Source organism: Papio anubis, chromosome 10 (genome assembly GCF_008728515.1).
Source record: "Papio anubis isolate 15944 chromosome 10, Panubis1.0, whole genome shotgun sequence".
Classification (NCBI taxonomy): Eukaryota; Metazoa; Chordata; class Mammalia; order Primates; family Cercopithecidae; genus Papio; species Papio anubis.
Window position 1 is genome coordinate 96,194,237 of NC_044985.1, and position 20,861 is coordinate 96,215,097.

The following is a 20,861-nucleotide window of genomic DNA, read 5'->3' on the forward strand; positions in this document are numbered from 1 at the left end:
AATCGCAGCACTTTGGGACGCCAAGGTGGGTGGATTACCAGATGTCAGTAGTTCAAGACCAGTCTGGCCAAAATGCTGAAACCCCATCTCTATTAAAAATACAAAAATTTTCCGGGCATGGTGGTACACGCCTATAGTCCCAGCTACTCAGGAGACTGAGGCAGGAGAATTGCTTGAACCCGGAGGGCAGAGGTTGCAGTGAGCTGAGATCGTGCCACAGCACTCCAGGCTGGACGACAGAATGAGACTTGGTCTCAAAACACACACACACACACACACACACACACACACACACAGAGGAAGTGGGGGAAAAATCTGGTGCTTTGCAAAGTCGTCACAAGACACATCAAAATAAATTTGTCTTAAGCCACTTAGACAATACCAACCAACTTTCACCAGGCATAATCCATGCACAACCAAAACCTTTTACTGTGAGAGCAAAGCTCTTATGGAGCTCTATCTCATCAGTGGTCTACCATTATAAGATATAAAAGACTAGTGGATCCTATTCAGAAAACCATTTGTCTTTGCTTGGTATTAATTTTGGTAGGAGATGAGTTACCAAGTTAGAAATTAGTGTGGTCCCAAATTAAAATATTAAAAAGAACCACCTAAGGTAAATATAAATACGTGATATAAAATTGTCAAAACCAATCCTTTCGGATCTTACATCATTTTCAATGGAAGTATATACCAGTCATTGCTAATAGCTGGTTAATATTTTGTGAAATACCATAGAATAAAATAGCTTTAAATAATTTTTTATTCTTAATATATGAAGAATTCTATATTAGATATTCTAGAAGATACCAAAATAATAACTTAAGAGGATAAAAGATGATAAAAGTAAAATAATCTGTGTAAACAAATACTATGAGTAAAGCTAGCAATATAACCATATCTATGACACTTAAGTACATAGGGTTTAGGTAAGTGAAGACGGCAAATAAAAATAAAATTATAAGCAAATTCAGCATACTTAGAGGAACAATTAGTCATACGGGCTGAAAACATGTTACAGTCACCACACACAGCACAAATAAAAGCTTTGTAACGCAGCTATCTTTCTAACACAGCAGAAGATACCAAAAGCTACAGTGATTATCTGAATCACAGAAAAAAGAGGTGTCACCTTTGAGTTGAAAGAAGATCATGCATAGAGGTTCAACAAGTAATGTGAAGAGTTGGTAACCATTGGCAAAACAACATGCATCTTCAGTGAGAAAATGCTATATTGATCATTTCAGTTCGTACTACAAGTAGAAAAGCAGCAACTAAGTATGACATGCATGTGCCTTATTTTTATCTACACATAGGCTGTCTGCTCTATAAAGCTTCTGGGTTAGTGGACAGATACATGAAAATGATTAAATGCTAATTGTTACCCATGTAGCATGATAAAAATAAAAATAATAATACTACATGCATATCTATTTCTAAAATTCTTTGAAGTCTGTGCATTTGATGCTGTCTCTTGATAGTTTTGTATTTCTATATTCAAATTTAAGGGAAGGTGATACACCATGCAAAGAGAACCCTTCATTAAGGTATACTTTCACTAGATGAGAGTAGACACTCACTTGACTTTGTGATTTGAATTACTGAACCAATGCTATAGGAAAGTGTGCCTATGGCCCAGATTTTGTCCATGAGGTATTTTTTCCCAAATTCCCAAAAGTTTATTATTAAAACCTAAATAACATTTTGGAATTTTATGTTTAATCATTAGCTTTTAAAAATAATAACTTCTAAAATACAACCTACAATTATTAATTATCATAATCATTGGCAGTCATGACTTAATATAAGCTATTTCTTATCAGATGTTGTTTAGCAATTCATCTTAAAATTCATTTTGGTGTCTGAATCTCCTTGGGGCTAATACAAACCTGCCATACATCAAGTCATCCTATAATCAACTACCTACTTAACTATTAGAACCAAAGAGACTATCTTTGTTTTACTTTCAAGACTTCAGACTGATGGGTCATTAAACAAATATGTACTGAATGCCTACCTACTCTGTGTCTGGTACTGTGCCTGGACCTTACAATGGTAGGACTTTCCCTGCCACTAGAGAGCCTACAGAATGAGTGAAGTTCTGTGCCATCCCTGTTGATTCCCCTTCAAGCTATTCCCCATGCACATATATACACATATATCCAAAATAAACAGGTAAAGTCCACCTATGCACATAAAAGCCCACTTATTTTTTCTCCCTATTAGAAGAGAACAACTTTTCACGGCTATATAAAAAAGATAACTTTGCTATTTTCTAACATGTATTTTTACAGACAAGTAGTACATAATACATATACTAAAACTTTGCTAAACAAAGTTGATTTCTTACTGGAGCAATTAATTGACCTCTAAAAACAGTTATAGCTCACCTATAGTAATCAGATAAAACTAGATTACCCTGGATTAACACATGATTTTTTTATTTTCTTTTTTTGTTTGTTTTTGGTGTAGAAGGGGAATGCTGTGAAAGAGAAGAGTTGGAAAATCCAAAACTATACAAATCCACGAATACTTAATGTCCATAAACAAAGAAAAAACCTTTTACTTACCTTCAGAAATGAAAGTATAAGCAGAAAGACAATAAATCAAATTGTTAATTGTGGTATTCTATTGGAGACGATGACCCAAGTCATTTCAGTTATACATAAAGAAAAATAATGTTGTAGGTGATACCTAATGCTATCCATGTATCCGTGAAGAAAAAGTACTACACAGAAATATGAACACAACTAATCAGATTTATCTTTTATGTATGGCATTTTATAGATGCTAGCAGATTTTTCTAAGCTTTCTTAAAACTGTCATTATAAAATATTTGTAATACTAAGGTCAAGAATTTAATTTAATATCATAGATCTAACTCATTAACTCGTTTGAAGTTAAAGTAAATCAAATTTTAATGAACTTTAGTGTTACAATATTTGCTCAAACTAAAAAAATTATTTAGAACTATAACGTGTGATATATAATATATAACAGATATATATTTTGCATGTAATATATAATATATATCACATGTGTTGGATAAATATATATATTATCAAAAAATATATATAAATAGATACATATGCATGTATGTTCATATATATGTATCCTTATATATTTATCCAATAATCAGCATATTATTACAAAGTAATTGTGTATTTCTCCAAAAATAATGAGGCAGTTGTTATTTAAAACAATAACATCAAAAAGTTTCCTCAAAATAAAATACATCCATATTTTAACGTAATTGCAATTTGGTCATATTGGTTATAGTATAAACGTAATATTGATTTAGAAGGACACATTTTTCAGATCTTAGGAAAATTACATGTAACAAATTCATCATTCCTCCATCTCCCTCTTCCTTTCTTAGTTACACTGTATGTATCTTTATCACTTCACTATTTATAAACTGATCTATCAATGAGTAACATTTTTTAAATCATTGTCCTTGCTTCATTCTTTTTCCCATCATTTTCTTGCTAGTTGGTACCCATCATTCTAACCCACATTTGGGAGATAGGAAAGTTTATGTATTCCTCATTTTGTTGTACCTGTCCACCTAATGCCTTAAAAAACAAATTATTAATATGCAGGATAAGTCACCTAATCATGTGAATTAGCAGCTTCGTGGTTTAATTATAATCATAAACTTTTCTTCTGAATCAATGTTCATGTATTTATCTTCAGAAATGTTCATTTCTGAATGATATGATGTAGATAAATGTTCATTTATCTTCAGAAATGTTTTCTTATATTAAAAATTCAAATCTGAGACTTTATCTCCTTTTACATTTTATAATGTCTGAACTTCTTTATAATCTATTTTAGACTCTAACAACTTTGTAAATATATTACTTGTCATTGTTCTCTACTTTTAAGTTTGAATGTGATATCACTCTTTATAGAAGGCTCAAAGCAAACCTCAGAATAAGTTTTGAATTGTTTTAGTTACTTTTTACATGCATTTATTTCCAAATGTACATTAAAATATTAGGTTGGTGCAAACGTAATTACAGTTTTTGCCATTAAAAGTAATGACAAAAACCACAATTATGTTTGCACCAACTTAATAGTTATTAGAAAGATGGTGGTTATACAAATTAGTTCTCTTTCATCACACATTTTCTTCTAAATGTATATTTTCAAGTGTTTTAGTAATTTCTTGCGGCTGAAATAAAGAAGCTGATATTTTTATTAAAAAGTTTTCAGAGAACCTCACATCTCTTTCTTTATCTCTACACTGCTCTTTGGCTTTCTCTAAACATACATCTGCATGCACCATAAATATATTTATTGTGAATATAAAAGTTCCTCAAGTTTCCTGTGTGTTTATGTCTAACATCGCTGATCTATAAGGCATATATTAAACGTTAATGTTTCTTTAGTAATAATGACGCTCTTGTACCACTACCTATCCACACTCTCACACAATCACCCTTTTTGAAGTAAAGCCTATATTTTAAAAATAATTATTACAGATTGTGAGTGCAATCTAGGATCACATAGCAGAACTAAAAGCTAACTGGCCCACCCACAAAGTAAATGTGAGAGGGCTCACAGTAGCCATACTCTAGCCAACTAGTGCTGACAGATACCAGATACCAACAGATATAACCAAATGTTACACATTTGTGTTTGCACACGGGATAAATATTTTCCTGACCAATCTATACTTTTGATGATTCAAGCTACAGGATAAGTTGTAAAAATGTCTGTTGCACTTACCTACATTACTTAATAGTATCTTCTAGTAATAGACAACTGTTTTACACCATTTTAGTAGGAAATCTATTTGTCATTCAATTCCATTTTCTAATGCAGTAGTCCAGCTCAGCCCAGAATGCATTATTGATATGGAAATGAGTGTAATTAGCAGCGTAAATGATCTGTTATTTATGATACAAGTCAGAGCAGTAAATCACCATTGGCTCACTATCATTACTATGCAAATAGAAGAAGGCAGTTAATGGTCCATGTGTTAAAAACAGGCCACTTGCTTGCTCATTTGCAAATGAAAGGCAAGGGTGAGAGTTTAAGGTAGAGATGACAGTTTATCATATTGTCAGTCCTGGTACTTGGACTTAAGAAAACCAAGACACACCAATCATTATGCTAGTTTTAAAAGTTATCCCCTTTCTCTACTGTATATTCTGCCTAGAACCTATTCTTATAGCACCTTCAAACTTAATTTGGGCTCCCTGTGATTTGCATATTGGAAGTGGAAATAATTGTGAGAGTGCTTGTAAGTGTTTTGCACTGTATGAGATACTTTTTATGCCATATGGGAAAAACACAATAAAAATTCACTACTATGAAATAAAATAGCATCATTGGTCATATAATTCCCTTCCTTTTCCTACAAACAAATTTTGTTTTCTTGTAAGGAAAGAAACTAGCAATAATTTGAGTAGTCAGAGACTAAAGGAAATATTAGTGAGCTTTACTGGAAATTATTCAGTATACCTAAAAGAAATTGGTCTGCCTGTCCTGGTTGCTCTCTTTTTGTTTAATATTCCAGGGAATGTGAGAGCTTGTGAGGAAACTTGAGTGCGTTAGCAGCAGACCAATGCTTGCTTAGTGAAATGGGAACAAAGGCAAGACACATGAAAAGCTAGAGGAAGAAGAGGGATTGAGGGCAAATGCAAATTCTGCAAGCTTCACTTGCATAGATCTGATCATTTTTTAAAGTATTTGACAGACTTTCAGAAATACAGAACTGAGAAAGAATAACAATGTCTTTATATTGAAGGTGTACATAGTAGAAAGGATCTCAATCTCACATAGATTAAATTATCTCCATCTTTGCAAATATATAAATAAAACTGGCAAATCACAAAACCTTATTTTTGTTTGTTGTTATTTTTATCAAGCTATGAATTCAAGAATGACATACAAATTGGGCAGGAATTTTATATACAGAAAATGATAATAATATTTAAATAGTAGAAAATACTTTTTCTTATACCAACATGTTTTCTTAAATTATATGTACAGAGTGGTTGGACCAATGCTTTAATTCATCTTTCTTATCAGTTTATGTTTTGTAAATATTATATTTTTCTTTAATTCCAAGGAAATAGGCCATTGTATTTCCTTGCCTCACTGGTTTTTCCAAAGATAATCTTCTTTCTTGGCTTTTGTTTTTGAAACCTTAAACCAGGAAGAAAGATTATATGAGGAATCTGAAAAAGTCAAACTCATAGAACCAAGGGGTGAAATGATAGTTGTCAGGGACTGGAGAGGAGAAAATGGGAAATGGCTAATCAATGAGCATGAAGTTTCAGTAAAGTAAGATTAATAAGAAGGTCTACAGATCTGCTGCAAAACATTGTACCTATAGCTAACAATACTGTATTGTATACTAAAAATGTAAGAAAATAGATTTCATGTTGTGTTCTTATCACAATAAAATAAAATTTAAATAAAGTAAAATAAAACTTTAAGTCCAGTGAGAAGTTTAAGCTAGAGGAAAGGTGGATGGTTTGGGGGTGAGCCCCTGCATTTGTTATCAAGAAGAGAAGAGACAAGTGCATAGTCACCAAGTCTGGGAAAGGAAGGGACATCTGTAGGCATAACAGATAGAGGGATCCAAGTGCACTCCCAGGCAGCACTCAGGAAATGAACTGACTTCAGGGGAGGGATTATGTATTCCCCAGTGTATCAGTCAGATTTCCAGCAACTGGTTGACGAGACATTCAAATAAGGATAATTTTAAAAATGTTAATATAAAAGTTATTAATTTTAAGGATTTGGGCAGTATAAAGGAATTACTAAGAATAGTGTGAGAATGAGAGCAGTTTATTTGAGTTGGTATTAGCCCCAGGCCAAGCAAGACTAAAGCAGGGAAGAGAAAGATTATAGAACAAGGAGAAGCTTACAAAAGCAGCTTCCTTCAGAGCAGCAATGACCTTCCCTTGAAAGTCACAGATTAAGAAGATCTCACAGAGAGGGAACCAGGGGAACAAATACTCAGTTTCACTGTCCTTTCTCTCTCTCTGATTTCCTGCTGGGGCTTTCCAAATGGGTCATTGGACAATCCTAAACAAAACCCAGAAAGCAGAGGAGTCTACTGATAATCATCCACACAGGCCAGCCTTCCAACAATCAGAACACAAAGCCAGGATTTCTGAGGACGCAGTGGAGTTTTCTGTCTTCAAGGGATTATACAAGTGTGGATAGTTGAGCATATCAAAGGAGGAGGCTGTCATAAACCAAAAACTAAGAATCCCCCTCTAAAATTTCATATGACATATACCAAAATTTACTACATTTACTAAGCTCTTATGCCCATGGATTATGCTAAGCACTTTATATAAATTTTCTTCTCCCTTACGATATTTTGAGGTAGGTCCTATTACTATTCTCATTTGACAAAATAAGAAACCACGGCACACAGAAGTAATTATCTTCCTAAATAACACATGATGAACACATGACGAAATCATGGCAGTTAGATTCAAACCCGTGTAGGTCTGACCCCAGAGCCTGTTCACTTAATGACTTCATATAATTCTTCCCTATATTTGACATAAATGTGCTGACAAGATAGATTCCCAATTGTGGAAAGTAATTGAAATAAAATGCAAAAATAGTTAAAATTATTCATAATAATTTGAATTAATAGGTTCTTATAATTAATATTTGTTATAGTTTACCTTCTACACTGAAACATTAAGTTGAAAGAGAGGCAGAAGTAATGGGATTCATACATATGCAGAATTGCGCCATTGCTTTAAAATGAAATGAAGATGAGAGAACCACTTAAAGAGATATTATAGTTGTTGGACAGATTAAATAATCCACTTTGCTAAAATGCAACTGGTAAAGAAAATAAATAATGCTTATGAAAGGAACTAGATTCAGGTCTATTATTTGGCTCAGCTTTGAATATTAATTGGTTTTCCTCTTATACTAATATTTGTGTTTTATATACATACATAGGATATGCTTTATTTAAGTAGGAACCACATATGTTAAAAATGTGTAGGTAAAATATAACTAGCAGTCATATTATTGAAATCTACACCATGTCCATATCAAACATCTTATTTAAGCCAGAAGAACATTTTTTAAAACATAAAACCTGTTAATAAAGAGAAATTCCTTAAAAGGAAAAATTGCTTTCTACAGTCAGTTATGTCTCTTTGCAGGTTGCATTTACTTTGCATGCTGTTTTTTTGTTTTTGTTTGCTTTTTTGTTTTTTGAAATGAAGTCTTGCTTTGTTGCCAAGGCTGAAGTGCAGTGGCGCGATCTTGGCTCACTGCAGCCTCCACCTCCTGGGTTCAAGTGATTCTCCTGCCTCAGCCTCCTGAGTAGCTGGGATTACAAGTGCCTGCCCCCACGCCTGGCTAATTTTTTGTATTTCTAGTAGAGATCAGGTTTCACCATGTTGGCCAGGCTGGTCTCAAACTGCATGCTGTTTTTATATTCGAAGAATACTATGTTGTATACATATTGAGATCCCATTACTAATCTTGTTTAGCATGAGGCAACTAAGTCATTGAGTACAGAGTTATTTTCCAAAATTATTCAATCTCATGTTGAGAAAGCAAGAGGAAAGACGAGGTGGGAAATGGGGGATGAGAGAAGCAAGAGAGACTGAGAGAGAGAGACAGAGACAAAGATTAAGATTGTGGTGATGAGTTTAATGACCTTCTGCCTCCAAACCTGGTCACATTGATGTAAATAATAAATACGTGGTTGCACTGCTTTTCCTTAGAAGGAAACATAGATTTACTCCTGTATCTCTTCTCATATCCTTGATGTTTTCTGAATTTTGTATTCAGACTGATTGACATTGGTTCCTTCTTTGACAGACCTCTCTGCAGAACCTCACAATCCTATATCCAGGAGGAGGAATGCTACTCAGCCTCTCTGTTTGGATGGCAGGTAGCATAATAAGCACATGTCACATGAATTCCTGATCTCTTGGTCTATATTCTCATCTAAACAGCTCCTTTCATGGTCTTCTTCATCTCATCTCAGTTGATGGCAACTCCATCCTTCCAATTGCTCATTAAAAACCAAAAAAAAACCCTTTGTAATTATTTTTATTCTTGTTTTCTTTGAAATTTCACATCATATCTCTCAGTGACTCCCGCAGGCTCCCTCTCCCTTTAAAATCTTTCAAATGTATTCAGAATCCCATTGCTTCTCACCACCCCCACTGCTTCTACTCTGGATAAAGTCAACACAATCTCTTACCTGAAATATTGCATTTGCCTTTGACTCTGTTCAGTGTATTCTCAACCAAAGAGCAAGAGTAATCCTCATTGAATGTATATCAGATCAGGTCACTCTACTTCTCAGCACTCCTCAATGGCTTCTCCTATGTCTGAGAATAAAAGCCAAAGTCTACTACATACCTTTCCTTCCGCTATTATTCTATGATGACATCTCTCATGACCCTTGCATTTTCTTATCCCATCAACATATAGTGTTAACTATTTCCTTGAACATTCATCACAGGGCCTTCGTACTTGCTGTTTGATTAGTCTGCATCACGCTTTCACCAGCGTCTTCATTTCCCTCAGATCTTTACTCAAATGCCACTTCTTCAGTAAATCTCTCCCTGGGGTACCCTATGTGAAACTATAATCTCCCAACATTCACTTTCCTCTTTCCTAATTTATTATTCTCCATAATACTTATAGTCTAGACTTCTACAGCTTTATCAACTCTTAAGAAAATACAATCTCTGCCAAATCAAGGATTTTAAACTACTTTGTCCATGACTGTTTTCCAATGATTAGAGCATGTATTGAAGTGAATTAAAAGGCAAATGAAAGACAGGACCTCACTGTCATTTTGTAACCCAGGTTGTCTGTTCTTAGATTGATCTATCTCTGCTGTTGTCACCTTGAGGGATGGCCTTTCCTGAAAGGAGGTGGAATCAAAATTTCAATGGTAATAATAAAATACTATTTTTTTAAGCTTGTTAATAAAGATCAACAGAATTTTATAATTAAGAAATGCCATTTTAGACAACAATTGTAAATGTCTTTCCTCCCAAAGTGCGATATTAAAAAACAGTCAGTAACTTTATGTTTCTGTGAAATATATTACTGGTGGCAATTTGCTTTTAAGTTACTTGTAATATGATTAAATAGTAAATAATTACGAGCATGGTACTATACAAATTTTCCAGTCAACTGTGAATCAGTTTATGTCTAAAAATTTAATGGGTTCTCTCTATATATAAAACGTGATCAGAGGTGCATTCTGCTAAGTGTTAAATAACTTGACTTCTGTAAATATAGCCCTAAATTTTCTAATTTTAAGGCAAAATTAGATTTCAGTATGTCTAAATATCACCAAGAGCAGTAATTAGCAGTTATATCAGCTTACTGAGAATTAGTTGATAAGGATCAAATTAGATTTTTAAATCATCATTGCAAATTATGAAGCTCTGTTTTTAAGAAACACATTTTACGTCATTAATAACCCACAGAAGTTGTGAAAGGTGAAAAATTTTTTAAAGAATAATTTCTGAGAGACAATCCTTTAGTTTGCCCCTTCACTGAAGAATCACTCATGTAATTAACTTGCCTCATCTCTTCCCTGAGTTATTCAGATGGTCAGTGAGAATAGTAATGGCAGCCACAAACTTCTGGAATCATCTCGAAGTCTGATGATACAGCGTTATGTGGTATTTTCTACCACATAACCAAAGCTCTAGACTATATGAAGGGGTATCTAGTGCTTACATTTGTAACATTGAAGGGTTTTATGTACCCCTTCAAATGTTTCAGAGCTTTGGTGTGGTAGAACAGTTATTTATAACATATAAATCTGATACTACAGTACAAAGAGTTACATGTTATGCATGCTTAAAGCACAATATTTTAGAAATTTTATACTGCATTTAGCTAAATACTTCATTTGTAGAGAGTAGCCTTCACAGGATAATTAATATTCTCTAAAAACTTCCACTAACTGAAATTTTTACAATGGATTTTGTTAGTTAAGTTTCAGTTTACAACAATTATAAGTGTGAGAATTCATATGGAATCTGTATAAAATAAGAGAAAATTTTCTTTTTACCTTCCTATTACATGTAGAACTTCTGCTAAGACTAAAATATTCCTTTAATAAATTGAGAAATCATTGGTTAATTTCAAATTTCTCACCTCTGAAAAAATTATATATGATTTTGAAAAGGCCAACATATTCAATCTCCTGTATTTTTATAGACAGAAAAATAATCACATTTAAAAACTGCCAAATTACAAAAAGTTGCAAATGGTATTCCTTTAATACAACTTTCAGGCCTCATTTATTCCTTACTCACATACGAGGTTCTCAACAAGAACAGCTGACCCAAGAAGAAAATAGGTCCTTCACTAAAATTCTTTCTTAGAAGGGCTATAACTATATAAACATCATTGGTAGTAAAATATATATATATATATATAAACATATTGAAACATTAGAAAATATCATCTATTATATCTTAATTCTATAGTAAATCAATAGAAAGACACAATAATCTTCAACATAACAAATCAAACACATTGAACTCTCTGCATGTTGGGGTGATGAATGTATTCTATGCATGGCAGTGTGCATTCAAATTCAAAGCCTTGTTTACTTAATTTTTGTCATACACTCTAATAGTGTCATTACATGGAAGAGAGATGCCCAAGGATATACTTTAAGTTTAAGAATTATTTTCCTCTGTTCAGCTGTTAAACTACCTCTCAGGAAACCAATAATTCACTTAATTCAAAGTGAAATTAAGCAAGGTGACTCAATTATGTGACTTTATGTTCCAGTTCCTATACATGCTTTTAAAAAGAATGTTTCAGATCATTTTACCCCTTAGGGGTCAGTAGGAGAATAACCAATCTAAAATAGAATTTCATAGTGTAAATTCACATCCATGTAATCGAAATTGTGTCCTCTGGAGTTTTAGAGACCACTAACAGTTAAAGCATAGTGGATATAGTAAATTCTGAAATCCCCTGAATGAATGAATACAAATTTCATATGACTGGACACTGTTTGAATTACAGAGCTACTAGAAAGCCAGAGATACAGCCAAGTGAAAATATTTTTCCCTAAAGTATCTAGATGATGCTTATGGATACTACAAGTCTTCTACACCTTAAAACATTAAGTAAAATTGCTAGAATTTATATTTACCCTATATCATTTGGAACATCAAAGATTTAAAGAAGACATATTTTTCTCACATAGACTCTCAGGTGGCCTTTGGGGTAAGAGTAGGGGGAGTGTGGGGCAGGGAAATAACTATACTGCTTTTTACCATGACTTAGAATCCATGGAGTCAAGAGATAGCACCCATTTATATACGCACACAGACACACAGTCACCTTAGTAAACTTCAGATTCTCAAAGGGAATCCTCTCTTGTGGCAGGCCCAGTTTTAAGAATCAAAACACATTCCATTCTCCTTCAATGTGCCAGCAGACAATTCTTTTGTAATCGTATAATATGGAATCAGAACAACAAGGTTTCACATTCTTCTATTATGTAGAGCATTCTTATTACATACAATTGAGAAGAGCAATGTAAATGTGCAGCTATTCTAACCTGCCTATTGGATAAAAATGTAAAATACCAACAAGTTTACTGCTCAAGATTTTCCATCCTTTATCCATTTGCAGAAGAAAAAAGGACAATTTTCAAGAAACAAACGATTTAAAGTCCAGATTTATTTGATCTGAATGAAATTGAACTCAAACCTTTTTCTACTTACAAGCATATTTATCAAAAGCTAAAATAATTTGTTAGGTATCCATTCATATTTCTTATAGGAAAGAAACGATTTCATTTCTAAGTCTTACAGGAAATTGTTTCTAAAGCTATGAGTTTAGAAAAGATCTGAAATCAAGACACGACCAGAAGAAATTACAAGAAAAAGATTACGTTGATATTCCTCCTGGTGCCCTCCTGTTTTCAGTGCCCATCTCCAACCATTCTACCTAATCCCCAGGAGAAATCTTCTCTAGACCTATTACCACACACCTTGATTTCCAAGTATTTCTAGCTAAGGGAATATCAAGGGAGTTGTCCCTCTCTGAGTAGCCTCCAAGACTTACAAACTATAGACTTGATGTTAAATTTTGGACACCATAAATAATTCTGGGCAACACTTGTAGAGAGAAGGAAAATTCTACACAATATGAACACCTGTTTATTTTGAACACATACTATTGCCTTTCTCTGGAATTCTAAATGGTGATATCAAAAGACCCCTGTTTACAAGAAACTAATGTAAATTTTTGTTAATTTTTCTATCAGAGGAAAATGGAATAAATTGCATAATTAGAGGAAATCCATAGTGCAAGAATAAAAACATGAATAAAGCCAATGATAAAAGCTAAACTTTATCATGTACACACTAAATCCCAGGCTCTAGATGAAGTATTTTCCATGTATTTCCTAATGTACTAATATTTGCCCTGAGATAAATGTTAATATTATTTAGATAAGAAAACATAGTATTAAAAATTATACATGGTTCAAGCTCCAGACCTAGGATTTGATCCCAGGGTTCTCTGATCCCAAAGCTCCAGCTTTTAAAAATTATATTTTAATACTATGTAAAAATTGACTTAGCACTTATAAATTTATATTTAAATATTTTGCTGAAAGAAAAAAAAAGAAATAATTATCCTTTGGTGGTTCCCAGAAAGTTCCCAGATATGCCAGGGGTTAAAAATGATTCTCTATTCAGAATCATGCTCAGTGAATAGAAAATTCAGTATATGGCCCAAAACAACAGAGTAATTACAAGCATAAAAGCAGGAAAATGTGCCATAAAAATTTGTCAATCATTGTATATAACATACAGAAGACCAGAAATTGATGAATAAATTAGTACATGTAATCTCTAGAATACGTTTCTAGTCAACACTGTCAGCTATATAAACAGGACATGGTAAATGAAAAATCTCAGAAAAAGCAATCAGTAAGATCTTAAAACTGAACTGAATCAATTCATTTAGAAACTAAAAAGTTTATATGAGTTATAAATCACATATTAAAAGAAATATATATCATCTACATCTAACATCATTCTACAAATGAAAAACAAAAATTTTAGAAAGGCACATTATCTCCAAGGAGGCATGGCTGACAGCCACCAAATACGGTAAGAAAATATACTACAATAATTAAAAGACTCAGCCAGCTTACATTGATAGGGGATTCTATTTCCAGGATAAATGCACTGATATCTCCTCAAGACGAAAAAGAATAAGATAAATATTTACTAAGTAGCGATGTGATCTTGTGTCAATCTCTCAGAGATTTCATTTCTCCTTTCTAAGTCTCAGCTTCTCTACATTCAAGTTTTAAATACAACAGTTTTATAGAATATTATTTGCCATTTTTGACACATGGGAAGAAAATATATAAGTGAATTCTATATATATATTCAGCTCAAATAACAAAAGTTAAGATTGACACAATAATCTCAAATTATATTTGCCAGTAAACCTTCAATCAGTAATCCCATGAACATAACTAGAATTGCCGAAACTTTCTCAAATAAAGAGACTTTTGCAGGTTAGACTTAAGTCAAATGCTTCATCATTAATTCCAGCAGGCAAAGAATGGAAGTGGGTAGAGCACACCAGAGACGAGAATAGGTTGGAGGCCAGGCAAACTAGAGGTTATAAATGGAAGCACTAGAGGCTAGAAAAGAGTGGGTTGGAGACTAGGTAAACCAGAGGGTTTTAGTACAAGCAAGAGAGTAAGGCTAGAGAGCCCAAGGCCATGTAAACGCCAAAGACTGGTTGTAAAGCAAACTGTATAATCTCAGGGCAAGGTAAATTACCTACCATAAGGAGATTCACAAAACTGAGCAAAGATCAAATGTAAGGTAAAAGAAGACTTGCATTTTGCCCATCCGTGGTGGTCTTTATTCTGCATTCACCCCATTAAGAACCACTCCTAAATAAGTTTGGCTGAGAGAATACAGAGAGATTACTAAACAAAGCAGTCTGCCAGAACTTATTCCAGCTCTCTGGGATACAAGTATTTTCCTTACTCTTACCTGCTCTCAAGCTAAAGGATTTCCCATTAATGGTAAAGTTCTCAGCTGGAGAATGAACTTGGCAGTAAAATCAGAGAGCTTATGTAGCAATTTTTGAGTTGTAAAAAGCTGTAATAACTAGAATTCTGCTTTCCTTTATATTATAAATAGAAAACTCCAGGAAGTGATAAGCCTTTTAACCTATGCTACGTGTATGCATGTTCTGATACACACACACACACACACACACAAAAGTAAATTTTTAGGATAAACTCATTTGTCTGGCCCTCTCTGCCTAATTATGCCTCCCCTCCCCACTAAAAGCTATTAAGTATTCTCTATTGTATATGCTACAGAATAATGTTCAAATGCCTTTGTAGGTCACAAAAGGAACTCCATAATCGGGTTAATATCCACCTCCTAGGCCTGATTCTGTAGTGACTTTTTGCCTTGCTCTTTGTGCCTTAGAAACACTGTACTGTCTATAGTCTTTTGTCCACACCATTCTGTTTCTTTCCTCCATGACTTTTATTCTATGATTTCCTCTAATTGGAATACCTCATCTTCCTTTTCATCTATCTTATTTATTCTTTACGACTTACCTTAAAAAAATTCAACTCCTTAAGAAAACCACCCTGATATTTCATCACAATCACTCTCTGGTTCCTCAGAGCACCTTCTCATTCTCTAGTTCTGCTTACAGAGTATCCTGGGCACAAATTTAGCCCTATGTACCATGTTATCTCGTGAGTATCTGTTTGCACAGGTTTAGAGTGAGTTTTACATCTATGAGGCTAGCCCTATGGTGGCTGCTTTTTTTTTTTTCTAGACTAGTGCTCATAATTCATATAATATCTACTATAAAGTCATAAAAATGCATTTTTATGACTGTAAGGACAGATGTGATATAACATTCTATAATGGGAAGAAAAAAAATGTGTTTTGGAGCCAGACTTAGATACTAGTCTTAGCTTTAATTATTGCTTACTATATAAATTTTGGTAAGTTACTATCCACTTTTAGTTGTCTTCACATTTATAAATACCAGGAGAAAAATACCATTAAATGTTGGTTCTTATAAGATGTCTTATGAAAAGCTACTCTCAAAATGCCTAGTGAACAAATATCGATCATTTCCTTTAAACTATAAGCTCCTCGAAGGTAAAACATAATGCTGTGTTGTGTGTGTATGAATTTTAATATCTTCAACAATTAGTAAGCACACAGTGTGTGATATGTGTGCCCTGTGTTTGTGGTTGAGTAAATAATCATGAATAAACACATACATAAAACAATTATAAGTTAAATTTCTAACAATCCTAAATTTTGAAAATATAAATTGTATTGAATGAATGGAAGAACTGAATAAATGCATATCAAACTGTTAATGATAATATAAACATTTTACTTAGCTTCCTGTTAATCTGTACATTTAATGTAATTTCAATCAAAATTACAATTTGGTAAGATGATGGTTTTGGAGGAGGGATGAAATTTGAGGGATATTATCATTAAAGTAGAAGAATAAATTTATAACAAGAGCCATTACATCTTTTAAAAGTTAAACATTATGATACTGGCTCAACGGCAGACAAATAGAATAAAGAAGCAAAATAGAGAATCCAGAAACAGATTTATATATCTATGTGAATTAAACATGATAAAAGTAGCATACCAAACCAGTGAGACATGGTGGGTTTTGCAATAAATTGTGTTAGAAAAACTGGATGCCCTTTCAATATTCAGAGAGACTAAGTAACTCTCCAATAATCACACTGTTAGAAAGTAAGTAAGCATTAGCTTTGAAAGGAACATACTTTCAACAGTGTTTCACTACTTCTCAAGATTTGCCTTAGATAGCGTGTACAAGTTCTTACTGAGATAGACTCAAATTTACAGATGAGTAAAATGAGGCCAGAACAGGTATAAGACTGCATCAAGATTATTCTGCTAGTGGTTATGTTGCAAGAAATTAGCTGGAATACTTAGCTCATCAGGATACAAAATTAAATATTCTGCCTCACTTCTACATTTGCAATAAAATGTATCTCTAACTTTAATTTCTCAGGTTTTCCATTAATTCAACCAAATTATGAAGACTTGATCTTTAACACACAAATTCAGCTATGACAAATATACCTTATCCAAACTTACTATTTAGAAGGCATCCATTGGTTATGAATTCGTGGATTCTAGGATATGCCTTTCTCCCCACGAAAAAAAAATGTACCCATTCAGGTTACTAAAGTATGAAATTATGCTGCTATAGGTTTGGTATTTTAATTTAACACAGTTCTTTATTGTTGAAATGCACTATTTCTGCAGGTATGAAATTTACAAAATATTAGTCATGTATGACTATGAAGAAAACAATAATGTGATAGAAAGTTTCTGGTAGGGATAGGATAAGAAAGTTTTGGTTTAACAAAAATAACCAGAAACACCCTTCTTGAGGAAGTAACATTAGAATTTATTCTAATAAGATGCAGGCTGTCATTCCAACACCTGAGGAAAGTATTTAAGAATAAAAAAAATATAAAAAGCCCTGTATAAATGGACCTGAAATTTATTAAAAATCAGCTTATTTCACATTTGAAGGACAAAAAGAAGGCTAGTATAGTAGCATGGTAAATCAGGAGTGGAGAGATTTACTTGAGTACACTACTAGAGAGATATTCAAGTATTGGAATTTGGTGACCTGTAGGATATAATAATAAGTTTGCAACTCAAATAAAATCCGAAGGTTCAAAGGAGGATTTGTGTGAAACACATTTAGTAGAAACATAGTAACAATACCATCACTAACTTATCCAAAGAAAAGTAGATGTCCTTAATTAGCCAGGTGTGATACTTAATACTAAGTATCATCTTGATTGGACTGAAGGATACAAAGTATTGATCCTGGATGTGTTTTTGAGGGTGTTGCCAAAAGAGGTTAACATTTGAGTCAGTGGACTGGGGAAGGCAGATCCACTCTTAATCTTCTGGGAACAATCTAATCAGCTGCCAGCAAATATAAAGCAGGCAGAAAAACGTGAAAAGGAAAGATTGGCCTAGCCTCCCAGCCTACATCTTTCTCCCATGCTGGATACTTCTTGCCCTCAAACATTGGACTCCAAGTTCTTCAGTTTTGGTACTCGGACTGGCTCTCCTTGCTACTCAGCTTGCAGGCAGTCTGTTTTGGGACCTTGTGATCATGTAAGTTAATACTTAATAAACTCATATATATCCTATTAGTTCTATCCCTCTAGAGAACCCTGACTAATACAGATTTGGTGCTAGGAGTGGTTCTAGAGGAACAGAGTATTAAGGATGAAGTTCTTTTGTCAGTCTTGGGGTTTCTAGAGTTGGCTGCTTAATATGACTAGACCCCAAAATGCTAAGGAATCTACTTCTAATTGTATGGAGAACGCTGATAGTACTTGACATGAACTGTTTAGAGAGTTATGCAAAATAAATGCATTTAACATTCCCGATTCACCACTCATGAGAGGCAAGGAGTTTAGTGACTCTACACATAACACCTTTGACCATATGTGGAAAACCAAGGAACATAATGAAACTGGTTGCTTGCTCCTAAGTTCAGTGGACAAAGTGATGAAAGAAAATGATGAACTCAGGGTTTCTGTCTCTGGGCTTCAGAAGCAGATACTGAGCCTCAAATCTCCTAAGATTGCCCTGAGGGAGAGTCTTATCTCTTGTAGAGAAAGAACTGAAATTGTGGAAAAACAGACACGCTATCATGTGAGTGGCTGATCTGCAATGAAAGATGCATGCACAGCCTCATCAAGTGTTTATTGTAAAAGTGAAAGCATCGATTGGAAAAGAATGAGACCCTGCATCTTAGAATGGGCACATGTGGGAGGACCCTGATGAAGTTGCGAATACTGAGTGTGTAAACTCTGATTAACCCTTTTTGTCAAAAGGAACAGCTTCCCAATCCCCAGTAGGGGCAATGTTCCCTCCCAACCCATGCTGCCATCAGCCTTTCCACCTGTGTCTGTGGAGATAAACCCTGCACTGCCTGAGGCAATGGTGATAGCCTCCACTGAGGCAGCTGCCAGGCAAAATAATGTTGATTATCCTCAGAAGCCACCCCCATCACCCCTGTTTGCTTCTAGACCAATATCTAGACTAAGTCCCAGTAGGCCCCTAGAGGTGAGGTTGAGAATGTGACTCATGAGGGGAGCTACATGCTAAAAGATCTGTTTGAGTTTTCTAATCTATATAAATACAAATCTGGAAAACAGGCATGGGAATGGATATTAAGGGAATGGGATAATGATGGAAGGAACATAGAGTTGGATCATGCTGAATTTATTTATTTGAGCCCACTAAATAGGGGCTCTGCTTTTAATGTTGCATCTTGGGAAGTTAAAAAAAAAAAAAGGTTCTAATAGTTCATTTGCTTGGTTAACTGAAATAAGGATTAAAAGAGGCCCACTGTGAGTGAGCTAGAAATGCCTGATCTCCCTTGGTTTAATGTAGAGAAAAGGATACAAAGGCTTAGGGAGATTGGGATGGTGGAGGGGCTTAGTCACTTTAGACCTACTCATCCCAGCTGGGAGGGTCCAGAAGATATATCCTTGACAAATGCCTTGTGAAACAGATCTGTGAGGGCAGTACCTGCATCTTTGAAGAGCCCTGTAATTGCTCTTCTCTGTATGTCAGATCTAAGAGTGGGAACCACAGTTACTCAACTACAAAATTTAAATATATTGGAGATAATTGGATCCAGAGGTGGCAGGGGTCAAGTGGCAGGACTCAATCATCAAAGGCAAGGTGGGCGTGGCTACCATAATGGACAACAGAGACAAAGCAGCAATAAGAATAGTCTGACTCGTGTAGAGCTCTGGCATTGGCTAATTAATCACTGTGTTCCTAGAAGTGAAAATGATTGGAAGCCTACTGCATTCCTACTCAATTTATATAAGGAGAAAATTTCTAGGTTGAATGGACAAAAGACTAATTTGAATTACAAAAACAGAGAATCACGGCCCCTCAACCAATTTCCAGACTTCAGTCAGTTTACAGACCCAGAACCCCTTGAATGAAGGGGAGGCTGGGTCCCTTTGAGGAAGGACTCCACTACATTACTGATAATTTATGCAGTGCATCTTTCTCCCATCCTTCCCAAAGAAGACTTGAGACCTTTCCCCAGGGTAACTGTGCATGGGGGAAAGGGAAATGATCAGATATTTTGGGGACTATTGGGCACTGGTTCTGAGCTGATGTTGATTCCAGGAGACTCAAAATATCATTGTGGTCCTCCAGTTAAAGTAGGAGTTTATGGAGGTCAGATAATTAGGGAATTTTAGCTCAGGTCCAACTTACAGTGGGTCCAGGGGGTCCCCAGATTCATCCTGCAGTCAATTTCCCAAGTGCCAGAATGCATAATTGGCATAGACATACTTAGCAGCTGGCTGAACCCCCAAACTGGCCCCCTGACTGGTAGAGTGAGGGCTATTATGGTGGGAAAGGCCAAATGGAAGTCATTAGAGCTGCTTCTACCCAGAAAAATAATAAATCAAAGATAATATCCCATCCCGGGAAGGATTGCAGAGATTAGTGCCACCATCAAGGACTTGAAGTTGCAGGGGTGGTGATTCCCACCACATCCATGTTCAACTCTCCCATTTGGCCAGTGTAGAAGACAGATGGGTCTTGGAGAATGACAATGGATTCCCTTAAGCTTAACCAAATTGTGACTCCAATTGCAGCTCTTGTACCAGATGTGGTTTCATTGCTTGAGCAAATTAACGCATCTCCTGGTACCTGATATGCAGCCACTGAATTGGCAAATGCCTTTTCCTCCATTCCTGTCCATAAGGCTCACCAGAAGCAATT

General features: G+C 34.6%; 1 protein-coding gene across 5 annotated transcripts in view; it reads right to left on the reverse strand.

The window, feature by feature from the left end:
* Window positions 1-20,861, reverse strand: part of ERBB4 (erb-b2 receptor tyrosine kinase 4) — a 1,175,572-nt gene that overhangs the window by 1,056,866 nt on the left and 97,845 nt on the right. The gene's annotated exons all lie outside the window — the stretch shown is intronic.